This window comes from Eleutherodactylus coqui, chromosome 3 (genome assembly GCF_035609145.1).
Source record: "Eleutherodactylus coqui strain aEleCoq1 chromosome 3, aEleCoq1.hap1, whole genome shotgun sequence".
Taxonomy (NCBI): domain Eukaryota; kingdom Metazoa; phylum Chordata; class Amphibia; order Anura; family Eleutherodactylidae; genus Eleutherodactylus; species Eleutherodactylus coqui.
Genome location: NC_089839.1, coordinates 279,710,358 through 279,729,557, shown reverse-complemented (window position 1 = coordinate 279,729,557; position 19,200 = coordinate 279,710,358). Strand labels below are relative to the sequence as shown.

The 19,200-nt window shown below is 39.8% G+C and overlaps 1 protein-coding gene across 1 annotated transcript in view; it reads right to left on the bottom strand.

The window, feature by feature from the left end:
• Positions 1-18,999, bottom strand: part of TNR (tenascin R) — a 509,827-nt gene extending 490,828 nt beyond the window's left edge. Inside the window, exon 1 of the mRNA XM_066597493.1 lies at positions 18,821-18,999. The gene's annotated coding sequence lies outside the window, so the exon portion shown is untranslated. The remainder of the gene's footprint in view (positions 1-18,820) is intronic.
• Positions 19,000-19,200: the final 201 nt, after the last annotated feature.

The following is a 19,200-nucleotide window of genomic DNA, read 5'->3' as shown; positions in this document are numbered from 1 at the left end:
AAGCAAATGGGAAGATGGAGCAATAGCTCTGCAGTGCCACCAATTCGAAGGCAGCATGCCTACGAGTCAATGTCAGACTTTTTAGACAAGCCTTATAACAATGACTGCGAATTGTAAGCCAAGCCAGAATGCCATACACAGACAGCTGTTTCAGGGTGTTTGCCCCTTGTCAGTGTGCAGTAGGTTTCTGGCTTGGCTAGTGACAGGTCTGTGATGTGGGTCAGGAAGGGTATTTTTTCTCTTTAAGGAGAGCTCCTAGAAGGTGTGAGGAGACTTATAAGGCCATCCATGCTTCTCTGGGAAATAGGCAATTGCAAAGATGGAACAATACATCTGCAGCACCACCTTTTCATTTGCATATTTCCCAGAGGGGCAGGTGTCACCATGGTTTGGCTGGTAACGTCCCAAAAGCTATGCTTCAGAAGCCCTGTTCTAGGCCAGTGCTTTTCAAACTACTGGAAGACCTCACTGGTACAGCACACTCACCTCTTGGTGAGGCGTGGCTGGAGAGGCACTTCTGATAGGATCATATGCTGATTTTTCATAGAATCATTGACTGATAGAGTTGGAAGGGACCTCCAGGGGCATCGGGTCCAACTCCTTGCTCAGACAGATATCTGTCCAGCCTCTGTTTGAACACTTCCATTGAAGGAGAACTCACCACCTTCTGTGGCAACATGTTCCACTCAAGGAAGATCCTCACTGTCAGAAAGTTTTTCTTAATATCTAATGTGTCTCCCCCTTTTCACTTTCATGCCATTGCTTCTAGTCTTTCCTTATGCAAATGAGAATAGGGCTGATCTCTTTGTACTGTGACAGCCCTTCAGATATTTGTAGACAGCTATTAAGTCTCCTCTCCGTCTTCTTTTTTGCAAGCTAAACATTCCCAGATCCTTTAACTGTTCCTCATAGGTCATGGCTTGTAGAACGCTCATCATCCTAGTAGCTCTTCTCTGAATTTGTTCCAGTTTGTCACAGAACTAGACACAGTATTCCAGATGAGGTCTGACCAAGGAAGAGTAGAGGGGATAATTACTTCTTGTTATCTAGAATCCATGCTTCTCTTAATACATCCCAGAAGTGTGTTTGCCTTTTTCGCTGCTGCATCACACAGTTGACTCATGTTCAGTCTGTGATCTATATGTATACCCAAGTCTTTTTCACATAAGCTGTTACTTAGCCGAATTTCTCCCATTCTGTATATGCTTTTTTCATTTTTCTTGCAGGACATTGCATTTCTTCCTGTTAAATACCACTTTATTAGTCAAAGCCTACTGTTCCAGCGTGTCTAGATCTCTTTGAACACTCTCTCTCTTCCCCAGCGTCAATTATCCCTCCTAGTTTTGCGTCATTGGCAAATTTGATCAGTTTCCCCTCAATTTCCTCATCTAGATAATTTACAAAAATATTGAACAATATTGGTCCCAGGACAGAGCCTTGTGGTACCCCACTTAACATATTCTTCCAATTGGATATGCAGCCATTTATGACTACTCTTTGAATCACTCAGCCAGTTAAGATGAGATGTTTGTCAAATGTTTTGCTGAAATCAAGATATACTATACTATATCTACCGCATTTTCTTGATCAACCCAGTTTCCTGCTGTGCACACCTTTCCTTGGCTGCATCAATCTTTGATAACCAAAATAATGATTCTCTTTTGTGCTTATTTTAATGCTATGCTGAGTTCAGAACTAAATGAAATATAAATTAAGCTTGAGACATATTTTTAATTTTGGCATGGAATTTGTCTACTGGTGGTGAAGACCTGGTGTCACCGTGTACTTGCTGGTGTGGCATCAGTAGAGAAAGATTGAGAAGCCTTATCCTGGACAAGTCACCTAGGAACTAGGAAGCTTTAATCAAAGGGCAAATACATGTAATCATTGCAGACAATGCTTGAAGCAGATAGCCCTGTCAACATTGTGGTGGCCTGGTTTGGAACTGCAGACACAGTTCCCATTGAATTCCATAGGAGCTGTATCTGTAGTACTAAATCAAGCCACTGCAATGTTGACAGCGCTATCTGCTTCCAGTGCTGTCCACACTGACAGCAGGCCCAGTTATCAGCTGGTAGGCAGGGATCTCGATCAACTATTGATATCCTAACCCAAGAATGCCCAAAAGTCGCAGACAACCACTTTAAATGGTCAATGCCATTTTTAAAAAAAAAGTACATGTGCATGTGAGAAAATGTGTAATACATTTTTTTAGAGAATTTTTCTTCCTCCATTTATCAGGGTCCCTTCTTTCTTCCCCTCTCCCCTAAACTGTTCAATCACTCTGAAAGAAATGCAAAAATTCATCATGCTTGACAAGATGGACTAACACTGACAGATCAGATTATATGCTGCCCACAGAACTCTATAGAGATAGAAGGTGGGAGGAGGATCCAAGTGAGAAAGAAGCAGAGAGACACATACAAAGGTGTTGCTGCATCTAAAACTAAGGGATTTGCTGCCTTATAGATACTGTAGTCACATCTACACTGTTCAATATTACTGTACAATTTCTTTCATGCTACTGCTGATTCTCTGTATATGACAGATAATGGTAGGAGAGCAGGATCTCCTCTACACTTTGTGTGCAAAATGTGGGAAACAGCATATCTTTTATACCTAATCTACACTTACCAGCTCAGGGAAGACTGAGAATTAGATCAGTTTATTCTGAAAAGTCACCTGAAATGATTGGTAATCTTTAACCATTCCGTATTGTCTATTGTGTTTTATATTCAGCGACATCACAGCATTCAGCAGGTATGACAGACATATTTTTTGACTATAATGCAGGTAATTGAGTCATTACAGAGAAGAGAGCAGTCTTTGATAGTGTTCGACAGGCAGATGTTAGCTAGAAGGCCATTGATGTAAGAGTTGGAAATGGAAGATTGTGATTAATAAGTTTGGACTACAGATGATAGAATTCATTCACCAGATTTCAGATTTGTAGCGAATCGTAATTCAAAGAGTCAACAGAGAATAGAATTTTGAAACATCTGCTTATCTGTAGTTTGGAGCGATAAGAAATACCTTTTTAGTTTAGGATGTAAAGAGTTGTAAGCAAGAGATAATACAGTGAACAGAGCTAGATAGCAATAGCTGTAACAACTGAGTCATCATGCTTGGTCTTCCTTTTCTGGGTCAAGAGTAGTGTTGCTCATCACGATTGGCCAGGTGATAAAATCGGGACGATTTTTGCAAGGTCGAATTGAGTCGTCCCAACCCGCTTTTGGTAAAAAAAAAAACAGCTTTCCAATAAAGTAGGTAGGGTGTGTGTTTTCGAAGAATGTGTCTCAATTGTTAGCACTGTTGAATTTAGGTCAAATTCCATCTGCATAGACTTTGAAAAACTCCATCCAGATGTTGCCCTTGCTCAGATTTGAATCTACAATTCTAGCACAGCAAAGCAGCAGCTCTAACAACTGAGCCATAACACTTGTCTGCTCTGCTTCACAGGAGGCGAACAACTATAAGAATAAACACACAAAGATAACATAAAAAACACACCCAGATATTGTCCTTTGTCAGATTTGAACCTTGAACTCCATCATTAAAAGGCAGCAGTGCTAACAACTGAGATACCACAACTGTCCTTTCTGCTCCGAAGAAGAAGAACAGGGAAAATAAGCACAAAGAGAGCATAAAAACAACATCCAGATGTTGCCCTTGCAAAGATTTGAACCCAGCACTGCAAAAAAACAGTTTTAACAAGTGAGCCACCACACTTTTCCTTCTTCCTCCAGAGAAGGAGAATGTCAAGTAGAATAAACACAAATACAACATAAAAACTTTGAAATTAGAACTTAAGTACTGCATGGCAGCAGTGCTAACAACTGAACCACTACACTTCTTTCATCTCTCTTCTCTAGAGAAGGAGAAGATGGAGAAGAGCAAGAATAATCAGCACAAAGAGAACAGATGAACTCCATGCAGATGTTGTCCATAATCAGTCATGAACCGAGAACCCCAGTGCTACAGGGTAACAGTGCTAGCCACCCAACTTTTTGCTTTTTCCTTCTTCCTCCTCCTGGTTCTTTTTTCTCCAAAGGAGAAGAAGGAGAAAAATAATAAGACAGAGAATATATTCTCATTCTCCATCTACTTCTTCCATTTCTTCTCTTCAATTCACTTATCTTACTTCTATTTTTTTTTCCTTCTCCTCTGGAGAAGGAGGAAGGTGAGAGAGGCAGGGGAAAAGATGTAAGAAAAAGAATGGTGGCTCAGTCATTAGCACTATTGCCTTGAAGGGCAACATCTGCTTGGAATTCTGTCTTTGTGTTTCTCCATCTTCTCCAGAAAAGGAAGACCAGGCATAATTTCTCAGTTGTTACTGCTATTGTCTTGCCACACTGGAGTTCTATTTTTTTCAAATCTGACCAAGGGCAACATCTCGATGGAGTTGTTGTGTTTATTTTTCTCCTTCTATAGAGCAGAATGGGAAGATGTGGTGGCTTAGTTAGCACTGCTGCCTTGCAGTGCTGGAGCTGTAGTTTTAAATTTGACCAAGGGCAACATCTGGATTGAGTTTTTCAAAGTCCTTGCAGATGTTAACCTTGATGGGATTTGAACCTTGGACCCCAACAGTGCTAATAACTGGGCCACATTAATAAAAACAAACACACACCCATGTACATTAGTGAATCATATTTTTACTCCCATTAAAATCAATGAGAATCTGAATCAGCTGTCCTGATTCACAATTATATCTTGGAATTGTTCAACACTACTCATGAAGTTTACAGTTGGCCATACACATCTACACTATCTTACCAAAAATATTTATATACTCCTATCAGTTAAATGGATCGTGTGTTATTAGCCTGTGACTCGTCCTAAACCATGCTACATAAGATGCCGACCCATGGAGGTGTCAGCCATAGCCTGTTTAGCTTTGTTTCCCTTAACTTGCCTCTTTCCAAGGAACTTATAGAGTTTATACATGGTATCATTGGTGGTTGTCATATTGGTGGACTATCAGCTTGTGACATTTCTGCTAAAACATAGGTTGCCAGATCAACAGTGGAGGAGAGAGGGATGTACCACACCTAAACTAAGAATTTAACAAGCCTTCAGTAAAATGATCTGTGGAAGTAACAGGAATCAGACTCCACCAACCTTATATTGATGTCATCTCCTAAGACTAGGTCATCAAAATAAAAGTCACTTGAAGCTTCTACGAAATCTACTAATCTCATATGAGTAATCTCAATACTTCTCAAGGCTTTGTACATAGGAGGGATGAGAAGGTACAGTAGGGCCTCAAAGGCTTCTATAGGTGTTGCATTACGGATCTACACAACTAAGAAGTTGTGTACATGAGCCTTAATTTTAAGGAGCCTGTGCTGGTAAGATTCCAATTAGTATAGTATAAAAGGGTGTAACTAGTAACCAAAGAGCCCAAAAGCAATATATGCAATGGAGCCCCAGTATCATATCCAGCAACAAGTTCAGAACATGAAAACTGCACGTTTATTCACAAGGATAATGTACATAGTGAAGTCGCAGGGATATTCTGCACCGTGATGTCACAGTATGGGGATAATGCAAACAGTGATGTCACACTACATGTATAATGCACACAGTGGTGTTACAGGGATATTCCACACAGTGATGTCACCATATAGGGATAATGGATACAGATGTCACAGTATAGGAATAATGCAGGCATCAATGTCCCAATACAGGGAAGGTATAATGTACACAGTGATGTCACAGTACAGAGACAATGCACATAGTGATTCTACAGTACAGGGATAACGCACGTAGTGATGTCATAGTCCAATCATAATGCACATAGTGATGTCACAGTGCAGGGATAATGCAACAGTGATGGCATAGTACAAACACAATGAATACAGTGATGTCATAGTCCAAGCATAATGCAAACAGTGATGTTACAGTGCAGGGATAATGCAACAGTGATGTCATAGTACAAACATAATGAACACAGTGATGTCATAGTCCAAGCATAATGCACACAGTGATGTCACAGTGCCTAATATGATATCACAGCACAGGGATATCTCACATACAATTAGGTCAGCATGTAAATAGTGACATCACAACATAGCAAAAAAACAATGTAATGATGTCACATGCAGGCATTATGATGCCTTAGTACATTGAATTAGTAATTCTGCAGATAGGGGATGATGTGCACAACAGTGGTTAGCATGGGGATCCACAGCAAAACGTAGGATCGGACCGCATTTAATTTTCCACATCCCCATGCATTGCACATAGTTATTACTAATGTAGATCTTAGTGGTAGTGGGCACCCCTTAATTGTTGGGCCCCAAAGCAGCTGCTGTTCCTGCTACCCTGGTAGTAATTGCCATGATGATATAAGCTGGGACATTGTAGTAATGAAATCAGTGCCATGGAATGGAGCTAGTCACCCGTAAATGAATGCATTTATTCATCGGTGTTAACATTTGGAATTGAAACAAGAAACATTTCACTTTTTAAGCTTTCTCCTACAATGTAAAGCAATGATGAAGCCAGACTGAACTGGCAGAGGTTGGCACATATCCTCGCATGTTCACTTTGGCAACACCTCAGAGCTTTGCTTTTGTTTGTGAGGTCTGTGCTGGACATTCAAGTACTGAGATAATTTCTGCACCAGCGCTAATTGATTGCTGATTAAATTAAATGAGCAGAGAGACTCATTGATCAGCTGATCAATCAGTGATGTACGCTCTTGCCAGGGCTTCGTTAACTTCAAACCAAATGCCGCAGGGTTAATAGAAAGGAGGGGCAGCAGCTGCCACAGTATAGGACAGGAAATTAAGACCACACAGCAGAGGGCATGATCATATGTTAACCTCTGTTTTTATGGCATGGCTCTGTTCACTGGAAATATACAGTACGTGATAATAAAATTAATGAATATCGTTAGTGCTCGAGGCTAAAGAAACTGCAATGTTAATAAATCTTAATGGAATACCTTCAAACTTTGGTTTCATGAATGGTTGGAAGAACGGTCAACCATGGTTCACTATCTGTTAAAAATGGATGCCCGCTCGTGAGATAGGGTCGAGAAGGAATTCTGGAGTTGGAATGCTACGTTTAGTTTAATTACTATGATCCATGCAACTCTATCAAGCATGTTATGTTTCATAGCAGACAACACCGATAGTGGTGGTGGGGTGAAGACTAGTGAGATGTCCTTCCTGGTACTATATAACAGCCAGTTACAAGTCGCAAACTGTCATACATAACTGACCTTGCTGCAGACAAGTCCTTCAAAGGGGTTTTCTGGTATAGAAAACCCATTAGAGGCTGCTATTACATGTACAGGGGGGAGACAAAAATATGGAAACATGGTACGAAATACATGCCTTAAAATCGGTCTCTACATAGCTTATTGAAATATGATTTATAATCCCATGTAACTTAAGTGGAGATAATATGATATAGATGCTGCCAGGCAGAATTGAACATTTGCCCGAGCAACAGGGTTTTCATCGGTCAGGTATTTTTAAGCCAATCAGCTGCTGTTACCAGCTGGCTCCCAAAGCCACCCAGAGCAGGGCAAGAGGTGAAGTAAAAACAAATTTGGCAGTAAAGCTCTCAGCCAAGCAAGGGTCAAAAGAGCAGCTCAGTGCTAAAATATGGAAACACCATATGAATTCCCATGCATTTCATATGGTGTTTCCATATTTTTGTCCACCCCCTGTAGCATCTCTCAGGCGCAAAATGCATGTGGAGCTATGCAGATTGTGGCCAGCACCTGGACGTGTCATGCTGTTTGTTTCTCTTCCTGCGTTTTACATTGAAGAAAAACAAATATCAGATTAGTTCTTTGTTATCATGTCTGGTACAGCTAATTGGAACAGGTGGAGGTGACAAGTGCTAGTCAAATCAGTGAGTAAGTGATCTGAGTCTTTCTGAGCTAACCAAGAGTGCAGTGAGGAGCGGAGGTATTGGTGAGCTAGTTGACCAGAACTGCCTGAACTGGACTAATCCCTCAAGTGCAGGACCCGCCCTGAAAAGGGCGACCCCACTAAGGTGATGTGTGCCCAGATATTCCAAGGAGTAATTTTAGAATTACACCATCTACCGTTTATATCTTCTGATATTCCAGTAGTAATATTAGAATAGCGCCACCTGCAGTTTATATCCCCATATATTGCAGAAGTAATGTTAGAATGGCAACAACTGTTATTTATATTTTCAGATATTTCAGGAGTAATGTTAGAATAGCGCCACCTATTGTTTACATCCCCAGATGTTCCAGGAGTAATGTTAGAATAGCGCCACCTACTATTTGTATCCATCTATATTGCATAACTAATGTTAGAATAGTACCACCTGCTGTCTTTATTCTGTGTCCACCTCAGTAATTTTTCCATCTGCACAGTCCTGCTTCCCTCTATTCTCTACTAGGTATGTTGAGGGATCCTTATTGTGGCGAGTGGCCGCAGAGAAGCGAGATTAAACAGGACCACCTTGGAACATATGCTGAGGAAGACCGGGCACAGAAAGGCCCTTCAATAGAAACAGCACATAGCGCTATTCTCATATTAGTCAAGGAATATTGGAGGGATGGAAACGATTGGGCTTATTACGGTTAGAAAGTGCAAACTGGACAATCTTAAAATGTGCCGGATTTATCACAGTAGCTCTGCTGAATTATAAATCTGTTAAACTTGAAGACAGTCTAATTTAAGTTAAGACCACCTATTAGTTGGCTTAGTTTACATCAAAAATTTCACCAATCTTTTGCCACAATTAAGGCCACGCCCCCTTTTTTTAAACGAAGAAACACTCTTTTGTCAGACAGCAAAAAATGCCCAAAAGTGTCTGAAGTACAAAGTAAAAGTGGAACAAAACAGGTTCGACAGTTTTTTGACTGTTGAATTTTTCATAGTAAATAAGCCCCATCATTTATGTAAATACTAAAAATGGTTTTAATTATGGGTTGAATTATACTAAAAGCAGTATTTTTCATGGGACAGACCCTTTATGCACTTCATGCATACATTTACATCCTGAGAATACAGGGTTTGTATGCAGCGGGATCAAGAAATGATCCCACTCTACACATGGCTGGCGCCTGCTGTCTTTGAAAATTAATACCCACTCGCAACAGCCATAATCAGCCCTGATCGTGGCTGTTAACCTTTTAAATGCTGCTCTTTATTCTGACAGTGGAAGTCCTGAATGCCCCCCATCCCACACTCACTGAAGTTGCAAGGTGCCATTCTACTGCCTAGGCAGTCTGGAGCCCCAGGGCTGCCATGCCTGATTGTTTATCAGAACATGGTATAATGCAATACTATGGTATTGCATTATACTGTATGAGCACTAAAGTCTGAGAACACTGGAGTTCACTATAGATCTTGTGAAAGTTAATGTAATTATCTTTAAGAATATGGGTCAGGTTTATAATTTCTTTATGCCAGTTTAATGACAAAATTCAAAAATTTTGGCACTCATTAGATTTGCATCAAAATTTAAGACTTAACTTTCCCCAAAACTTTTGAAAAGTGGAGAAAAAAGGGCGCATAGCTTAGCGGAAATGTTCTAATCTACCACTACCCGTCAGATTTACTATCATTTACTCCAGATTTACTGGCTTTCAGATTGGTGCATCTTTGGGACATCTATGCCCCTCAAATGCTTATTAAAATGCTATTGCCTTAATACATTTGTCACTTTTCCTTCCAGCGCACTTCACAAAATGTAAAAAACACTGATCTTTTTGATGAGCCAATTTATCATTTGGATGAGCTCATTCGCTCGTGCTGCCAGTTTAAACAGGCAGATACATCGTTGGCTCGTTCAAACGAGAAATCGTTCCTGATCGTTCAGCCTATGAAAGTGAATGAGAAGGACCGAAGAACGATAAGTGAATGAGCCAAGAATGATTTTTGTGCCTGCATAAAATGAATGACAAATGAAAAGATTATGGCTCGTCGTTCGATCGTTTGCTCTTTCAAATGATTTTTGGAACGATAATCGTTCCATCGAAAATCAACTTAAGGGCTCCTTAGACGGGCGTATACGTACCTGAGCTTTGTACGAGGTTTAGTTGTGCGCGTATCGGCATATTTTACTGTATTTTTTGTCCATGCAGGGTGTGCTTATTAGCATGCGACGGACGAACAGGCCCTTATTTAAATGGCTATTTAGCTTAATGGATTCCAGATGTGTTCTTTTTTTCAGAGAATTGCGCAGAGTATTGTGCAGCGTCCCGTAGGGTAACTCAGGACACAGGGCATACGTTGAGGAGCTGGGAGGGTAGAGTGGTCACTTGTCATGATTGCACTTACCAGGCTCCCTCCCGGAAGGACATACGTAGCCTTTGCCAGAGCAGTGCTGGGCCTCTTCCGGACACCCCTAGGAGAGGTATGGCCAATAAACATGAGAACAGGATACAAGGTTGTCACAGGTGACGCCACCATTCCCTTACCCACCGGAATGACCCTGGGTGGTAAATAAAGGAGCCGAAGACTGTGTAATGTACAGGTCCCTCGGAACGGTCAGGGCCAGGCAAAACTTTACTTGATAAACGTGATACAAACCACAAATGCAAAAGACGGCCGTGAAGGCAAAACAGCAGATTGGAGGTAAGAGAAAACACAAGATAACACTGGTCCTGCAGGCGAACTTATCTGACAGGACCCGCTCCTGGAAGGGGAACTCTCCAGAGGAGAATAGGGGTAGGGTTACTCCACAGACATTCTTGGGTATAGTACCTCTGCACGGTGATCTCAGCCTTCACGCTCACTCTCAAACTCTCTCTCTCTTACTTCTCTCACTTTCTTTCTTCCACGGTTCCCGGTATATGGACTCTCAGGAACCACTCCTCTTCTTCCATGTCTTCACCACATGAGAGTTGATGGTACCCCCATGTGGCCGGCACCCCACACCACTCTCAACCTTAGAAAATGCAGACCTCTTACCACACCCAAAACACTCATACTTATAAACATGAATCACGTGACTAGACAAATATTGACACATTTGCAGGCATCTCCCAGTCTCATGCAAGCATTAACCTCTCATTTGCTGCAGCTGTGTAATAAACATAACATGAGACTAGACAGTTTGCACAGTGCATCTACGCAAAATACATTTCATGTATGACATTCAGGGAGGGGCCAGGAATATACAAGGAAATGAGATTGAACCCATTGACAGCAATGGTTTTTTTTCTTTACTTATTGTGCTTGCAAATCTTGCATGCACAAATACACCTGTAACTCTCCCCCTATGTGCTTATCTCTCTGTAAGGCTAAATGGTAGTGCTAATCTTCCACTGACAAGGTACAAAGATTGTTCTTGGCATTGCTGTGATAGTCATGAATCCTAAATACAATGCTGTACTTCTCAGAGATGTTAAAATGAGCCGAAGGTCCTTGGGTCTTCAAGACTGATGGAGCAGAATGACCGCCAACACAAATGGGCCGCCTACCAGCCACTGACCATTCGAGCACTCTTCACACCTCCATGCAATATCTCTTAATCAATTATGTTCATGCAGGGAAACGTTCCTCATTCTCCCTTGTATTGTCTTTGCTCCATTACACTGTCCATGCTACAAAATCGCTCTCTAAATACCTGACATGCGTAATCTTCAGAGCATTGCCCCATCGCAACGTACCATTTCAGGCACTTTCTATATTAGGAGCCTAGCAATGAAGCTTGGCCGGGTATATCTAAAGCAACGTTTTCCCTGCCAGAGACTTGCTGTACATCTGTTATTATACAGAACAATCATACACACACAAATCTAGTTTTGTTTATTGCTTTTGAAGGCAAGAAAGAATAACCCACATTTCTGGGCACTGGGACATTCCCTGATCTGCCTCACATCCTATCAAAGAGGAGCAGCGTAATGAACGCCAAATCTAGCAGGGAACCCGGTCTGCGCAGTTCCAGTTCAGAGCCTAATATTTATTCCAAATTTAAAAGCCTGCAGTTAACACAAAAATAAATCTGCAAAGGCAAGAAAAGGCGCTTGTAACTATATTATTTTATGCTCTTAATCTACTTTAGAATTAATGAACTGTGGACGCAGGGAAAGCGGAAAAAAGAAGAAGACAGGCCCGGCGGACGGCAATTTCCAAACAACGCTCCATCAGTGCTCCTAAATAAAAGATTTATTAATAGGCTGCATAAAGCCAATAGAAAGAAGTCCATAACTACAGATTAGGAGGCTTCTAGTTTGTTGGAGGCAGGTGACACTGATGCAACAAGAGAGAAGTACTGTGTGTCCGTGCTGCACTTACAGGGAACTAGTGAAGGCAATAAAAAGCAGACAAATGCATAAAACTGCTGTATGTATAAGCTGGTTAGACTTTTATCAGGTGGTTATACAGTAGTTCCATCCATTAGAGACATATTGAGATGTAGAAGAGCTGAACTGGGATAAGTAGATAGGCGAAATGGATGAAGTTGTCCTTTTTCCACCACAGAAGCTAGGTTACTAGTCAATGGTATGTGATAGGATTACTTGAAATCATCTGGAAAATCACATATGATGTGTACGGTTACGGCCACAAGAGCCATAAATACTGCAGATTTTTTGCAGCAGAATCTAACCAATAATATTGCATAGATAGATATGAAGAAGATGGGGATATGGGTAGATAGCTAGAAGATGGAAAGATAGATAGATAGATAGATAGATAGATAGATAGATAGATAGATAGATCGATATGGGATAGATAGATAGATAGATAGATAGATAGATAGATAGATAGGGGATAGATAGATATGAGATAGATAGATAGATAGATAGATAGATAGATAGATAGATAGATAGATAGATAGATAGATATGAGATAGATAGATATGAGATAGAGAGATAGAGAGATAGATATGAAGAAGATGGAGATATGGGTAGATGGATAGATGGATAGATGGATAGATAGATAGATAGATAGATAGATAGATAGATATGGGATAGAGAGATAGATAGATATGAGATAGATAGATGCATAGATAGATAGATGATAGATAGATAGATGTGAGACAGATAGATAGATGATAGATAGATAGATAGATAGATAGATAGATAGATAGATATGAAGAAGATGCAGAGATAGATAGACAGATTGATATGAAAAAGATAGATAGAAAGAAGATGGAAGGATAGATAGATAAATATGAAGAAGATGTAGATATAGATAGATAGATAGATAGATAGATAGATAGATAGATAGATAGATAGATAGGGAAATTAGATGAATGCATGTCTTGTTTTTCAATCATAGAAACTATGTTGCTAGACAATGATACACAGTATATGATGGTTTACTTGAAATATTCTAGAAAATGACATACAATGTGTAAGATTACAGCCACACAAGGCATAAATACTGTGGGTTTTTTGCAGCAGAATTTAACCTAATAATACTAGATAGATAGATAGATAGATAGATAGAGAGAGAGAGAGAGAGAGAGAGAGGAGATAGATAGATAGATAGATAGATAGATAGATAGATAGATAGATAGATATGAGATAGATAGATAGGAGATAGATAGATAGATAGATAGATAGATAGATAGATAGATAGATAGATAGATATGAGATAGATAGATGATAAGGAGATAGATAGATAGATATGAGATAGATAGATAGATAGATAGATAGATAGATAGATAGATAGATAGATAGATAGGAGATAGATAGATAGATGATAAGGAGATAGATAGATAGATAGATAGATATGAGATAGATAGATAGCTAGATAGATAGATATGAGATAGATAGATAGATAGCTAGCTAGATAGATAGATAGATAGATAGATAGATAGATAGATATGAGATAGATAGATACATAGATAGATAGAATGGATAGTATACACCTCCAATGTGAAAAAGCTATAACACTGCAGACCAGAAAAACACATTTCATAAGAAAATGTAACTTTATGTTTATTGGGACATTTGCAATAGGAACATGTCCTTCTTTATATCCTTTCAGTACACATAGGTGACATTACAGACTCCAGATATAGACTTTCTTATGGACTCTGGCGCTGAGACACGATGTTACGGAATACTACAAGAATTATGCAGTGCACATGCTAAAACCCAAATGACTTCTGAGTATTCCAATTTATTATGCAGTATTTTATTAATTTATATAGTGCGTAATATTCTGCAGTGCTATCCATAGAATGCCGTCTCTTACATCAGTCCCAGTTACCATTGCTGCGCACAAACTAAATTCTCTTATTCGTATGTTTTGGGACTGTGAGAGGAAACCAGTATGGCCAGAGGAAACGCAAATACGGGGAGAACATACAAATTCCATGTAGTAGTTGCTCTTGGCTGGATTTTAATCCCAAACCTGCAAGGCAACAGTGCTAACCACTGAGCTTCAGGCACATTATTCCCCTTACCACATATCATATAGGACTGAGATTGAAATATTTGGGTGTTCTTTGTTGGGGTCATTATATCAAATAGCTGTTGTTGTCAGACATTGTTTTTGAACTCAAGTAAATTTCTAATATACTTTCTGTATTAAGTCCTCATGATTTCCAAGTTCTATAATTGTAGCTATTGAAGATAAATCTTCATTGATTGCTACTGTCCAGGACATGTGATAGTCACACAGGTAGATGGATCATTACAGGAGAGAGATATGATGACTCTATGTAACTGAAATGAGCTATAAATCTAGGTGATCATTTCAAATTCTGCAAGTAAATGATGAATGTTGCTATTGGATCACCGCAAGCACGGATCTTGGAAACCATAAAACATTGGTACGCAAAGTACAGGGTGCCTCAAAAGTGTGGTAACATCCATATAGATTAAAAATGGTTTGGCAGACAGTGATCCAGTTTTGCATAAAAACAGCAGGAAAATGGGAGAAACCTGTTAGACCATATCACCAAAATGACGGCCATTTTGAATGCTGCCATCTTGGATTCAACTCTAATTTTTCCAATGGAATGGCAGGTGTGTGATATATCAGTCTGGCAGGGAATGTCACCAGAAAAACAATGGTGTGCTTCAGTTTAACATAACTTTATTCATTCTCACGTTGACACACTGATTTTTCTTCTTTACAGGCAATATGAATGTTGGCATTATGTCAAGTAAGAACGGCTTCAGATCATTCTAATGTCAGGTGAACAAAGTGCATGTGTCATCGTCACTGCAGATTTCAATCAATATCACCCTGACGGATCTCCCATTAGCCACATTGGCTAAACTTCTTACCAAATTCCAAGAAACAGGTTCTGTTACAGATAAATCAAAATCTGGATGACCAAAAATCATTACAGAGGAAACATCAGCAACAGTTTTTATTCTATATGGGTGTTTCCACACTTTTGAGGCACACTGTATGTTAGACTCATAGAATGGTAGAGTTGGAAGGGACCTCCAGGGTCATCGGGTCAAACCCCCCTGCTCAGTGCAGGATACACTAACTCATCCCAGACAGATGTCTGTCCAGTCTCTGTTTGAACACTTCCATTGAAGGAGAACTCACCACCTCTTGTGGTAATCTGTTCCACTCATTGATCACCCTCACTGTCAGAAAGTTTTTTCTAATATCTAATCTGTGTCTCCCCCCTTTCAGTTTTTTAGAAAATGCCATACCTTTTCATTATACAATAACTAAGCTGCATTAGTTGCCACCATAATACCTTTTTAGCAGCTCCCATCTGAAATATCAAATGTCCAATGAAGTTTGGTTTTAATATGGAATGACATATAAACAAGAGCTACTGTAAGCTATGATGTAGTACCAAATGCCTATAGCAATACTATACATAAACATTCAAGTGCAATTAGTCTATAACTCCCATAATCCTCCATCCACTGCCCATATGTTACATCAGTATATTCACAGACCAATTTTCTAAAAATGCCCCAATAGTACCAATAAATTCATGTTCATCTTTGAATCCAAATGTATGACTTTAATGGACAGAGAAATACACTAGTTATCTTCATCCAATGTTTGGAGAAATTCAGATGGAACTTTATTGGGTCTACCATCCCCAAAACCAACAAATCTGATTTTATCTAACATCACAGCCCAGTGCAATCCTTGACCTTTAAACCCTTGAAAATATATAATCTCAATATTAAGATAAGTCTCTCATATTATCTTATGTAATTAGTCAGAAGAGGTTCTTAGTGGTTCCCTGCTGTTTCCTTAAGAAGCCAGATAATGGAAGTATGAGGCACATGCAGAATGAAGGATGATAGGAAGCTACTCTCCATATTTGGATAATGTCTCCAGTCATTCACTTCTCTTAGATTACCAATGCTTTATATACAGTACTGTGCAAAAGTTTTAGGCAGGTGTGGGAAAAATGCAGAAAAGTAAAAATTAATAAAATAAAAAAAGGCATCTAATTGGCACCAAATTTATTCTGCAGCAGGACAACGACCCCAAACATACAGCCAATGTAATTAGGAACTATCTTCAGAGTAAGAAGAACAAGGAGTCCTGGAAGTGATGATATAGCCCCCACAGAGTCTTAATCTCAGCATCATCAAGTCTGCTCAGGATTACATGCAGAGATAGAAGGAACTGAGCAAGCTACATCCATACAACATCTGTGGTTAGTTTTCCAAGATGTTTGGAACAACCTCCTTGCTCAGTACCTTCAAAAACTGTGTGCAATTGTCCCTAGAAGAATTGATGCTATTTTCAAGGCAAATAATGGTCACAGCAAATATTGATTAGATCTACATTTCTCTTTTGTTCATTCACTTTACATTTGATTTGACAATAAATCTATTAACATTTCTTTTTCTGAAAGGTTTCTTACTTTGCAAACCTGCTTTAAACCTTTGCACAGTGCTTTACCATGTATATACAGTAGCATTTCATAGATATCAAGAAACCTTCTAATCCAGTGTAAGACAAGGTATGTTACATTGTCAACATAATTAATAGGCCTGAAAGTTGACCTAATAAATATGTATATGTGCAATCATTATCCCCACAGCCCAGAACTGATGCCAACTATCTGACATTTGAAAGAAATTAAGGATGAGTCCAACCTCAATATTAATGTACCGTAGTGAACACTTGGTTTGCCATGACATGAGATGCTTGCACACAGCCAAGAGCATTAAGCCAGAAGCTAAGACCCCTGAACATAGCTGTATCAGAATATAGCTGCCTCACTTAAGTTGCTTGCTACACCATGCCTTAACTTTAGACCACACAACTAACCTGCATGCTATACAGGGTGTAGTCAAAAAGACTTATCCAGCACTATATCTCAATACTGGTGTCTTTTATTGAAATAACAATAGCGTACTTGAATAGGAAGGCATGGATGCACTACATGATGGTATAGTGCACTGCCCCCCGAGGGGCTGCAGAACATGGATTTCAATTTTGTGTTATGGTTCCTGTAAGAGATAGAGAGTAAAACCCAATTACAAACTTGAAGAGTTGCATGTGAGAAGCAGAAATCCACTTTCCACGTACCATGGAAGTACTGCTATGACTGAAGTAATGAAAGCGTACTTGAAGTTGCCTTCTTCTGCTATGAAAGGGGCAGATCATCCAGGAAGTCATCCACCATCGTCCTCAGGAGATTCAGGTACTGTTCCTTGTTGATAGTCCCTAGAATAAACATAGGTCCAATGGTGGCTCCATGTATGTATCGGAGCAGAAGGAGGTCACTTCGAGTACGCGTTCTTTACTTCAGCCATACCAGCTGTCCCACAGAACTTAGTGAAAAGTGGATTTCTGCTTCTCACATGCTGCTCTTCAACTTTGGGTTTTACTCCGTATAATTAACATAGACCACAACACAAAATCCATGTTCCAAGACCCCTAGGGACCAATGTGCCATACCAGTGTGTAGTGCATCCATGCCTTCCTATTCAAGCACACTAGGTCATTTCAACATAGGACACCAGTATTGAGATATAGTGCTGGATCAGTCTTTTTGACTGCACCTTATATAAATCCTTACCTAAGTTGCTTGCTTTATCATGCCTTAACTTTAGAGGATGCCACTGACCTGCATGCTATATATACTCATAGAGTGAGTTGACTTCTTCTGAGCCCACACAGATTAACCTGTGAAATGACTAAGGTACTCCCTAGCAGATAAGAGACCTGTAAATGATCCCTTGTAGCAAGTCCATACGAATAATTTCAGTCATCTGAGTATAAACATGTATAAGTATATAGCAGAAACCAAGTGTGAAGTGCAGTTTTTCTGCTGCCTATCAGAATAGCATTTTGTACCAGATTGGATCAATATTAAACACTCCTTCAACTGCTGCTGCAAGCTATCTCTACATTAAATTGCTTTCTTTCCCCATCTCACGTATGCTATTAGCTGATAGAAACTTAAATACTATTTATCTCACTGTGTTAATGGCTGGAGTTAAAGTAAGGGTTAAACAGCCTGGTGCATATTAGTAAACTTCCTCAATTCTTAATGTAAATATTATGGATAGGCAAGAATATTATTTGTATAATATGTGATACAATGTAACTGCTGCAAGCCTCAGAGGTTAACTCTTACATTGCCATGCATTTTGAAATGTGCTTCCTAGCAGGTAAAGTATGAAATGTAACTAGAGGCTATAGGCAGCATAATATGTTTTGCAGCCAAGTATCCATCCTCTCTAGCCATAACATTGCAGCAAAGCAAGTAATATTTCTAGATTCCAACTATTAAATAGATCCCAGACCTGAATATTTAGAATGGTAGCTAATATATAATTGCATTCTAAAGCATATTGGATGTAGAAATAAATGCTTGTATTGCCAGTAATGGGCAGTTTGCAAGAGCACTGTCCAAGGTGCTGAAATGAATCAGCTCTGCAAGCAGATTGAGAAGTACTGGAGAAACTCACCCGGCTGGGAAGGCTGATCTGGGATGGATGGAGCACTGATTCAGGTTGGAGGGATGTTGGTATGTTCAGCAGCTTCCGCACAATCCAGCAGTAATAGGGTCTTGCAATCCCCCACCTTCCTTGCAGGGGACAGCCAAGGTCTCTGACTGTAGGACTGGGTATCTGTTGCAGGCTTTGTCGGATCACACTGCCTTTAGTACACTGTAGATGATCCTGCTGGGGTTTATTAGAGTGCAGAAACCCAGCACTGTCATATTCCTTCTTCCTCTTAGCCCTTCTACTGTGCTCAGTCTAGCATGGCCCCCTAGTGGACAGACTGAGATGGATGCAGCAGGCAAGATTAAATCAGTGACCCACACAGAGCAACTCTATGTACACAG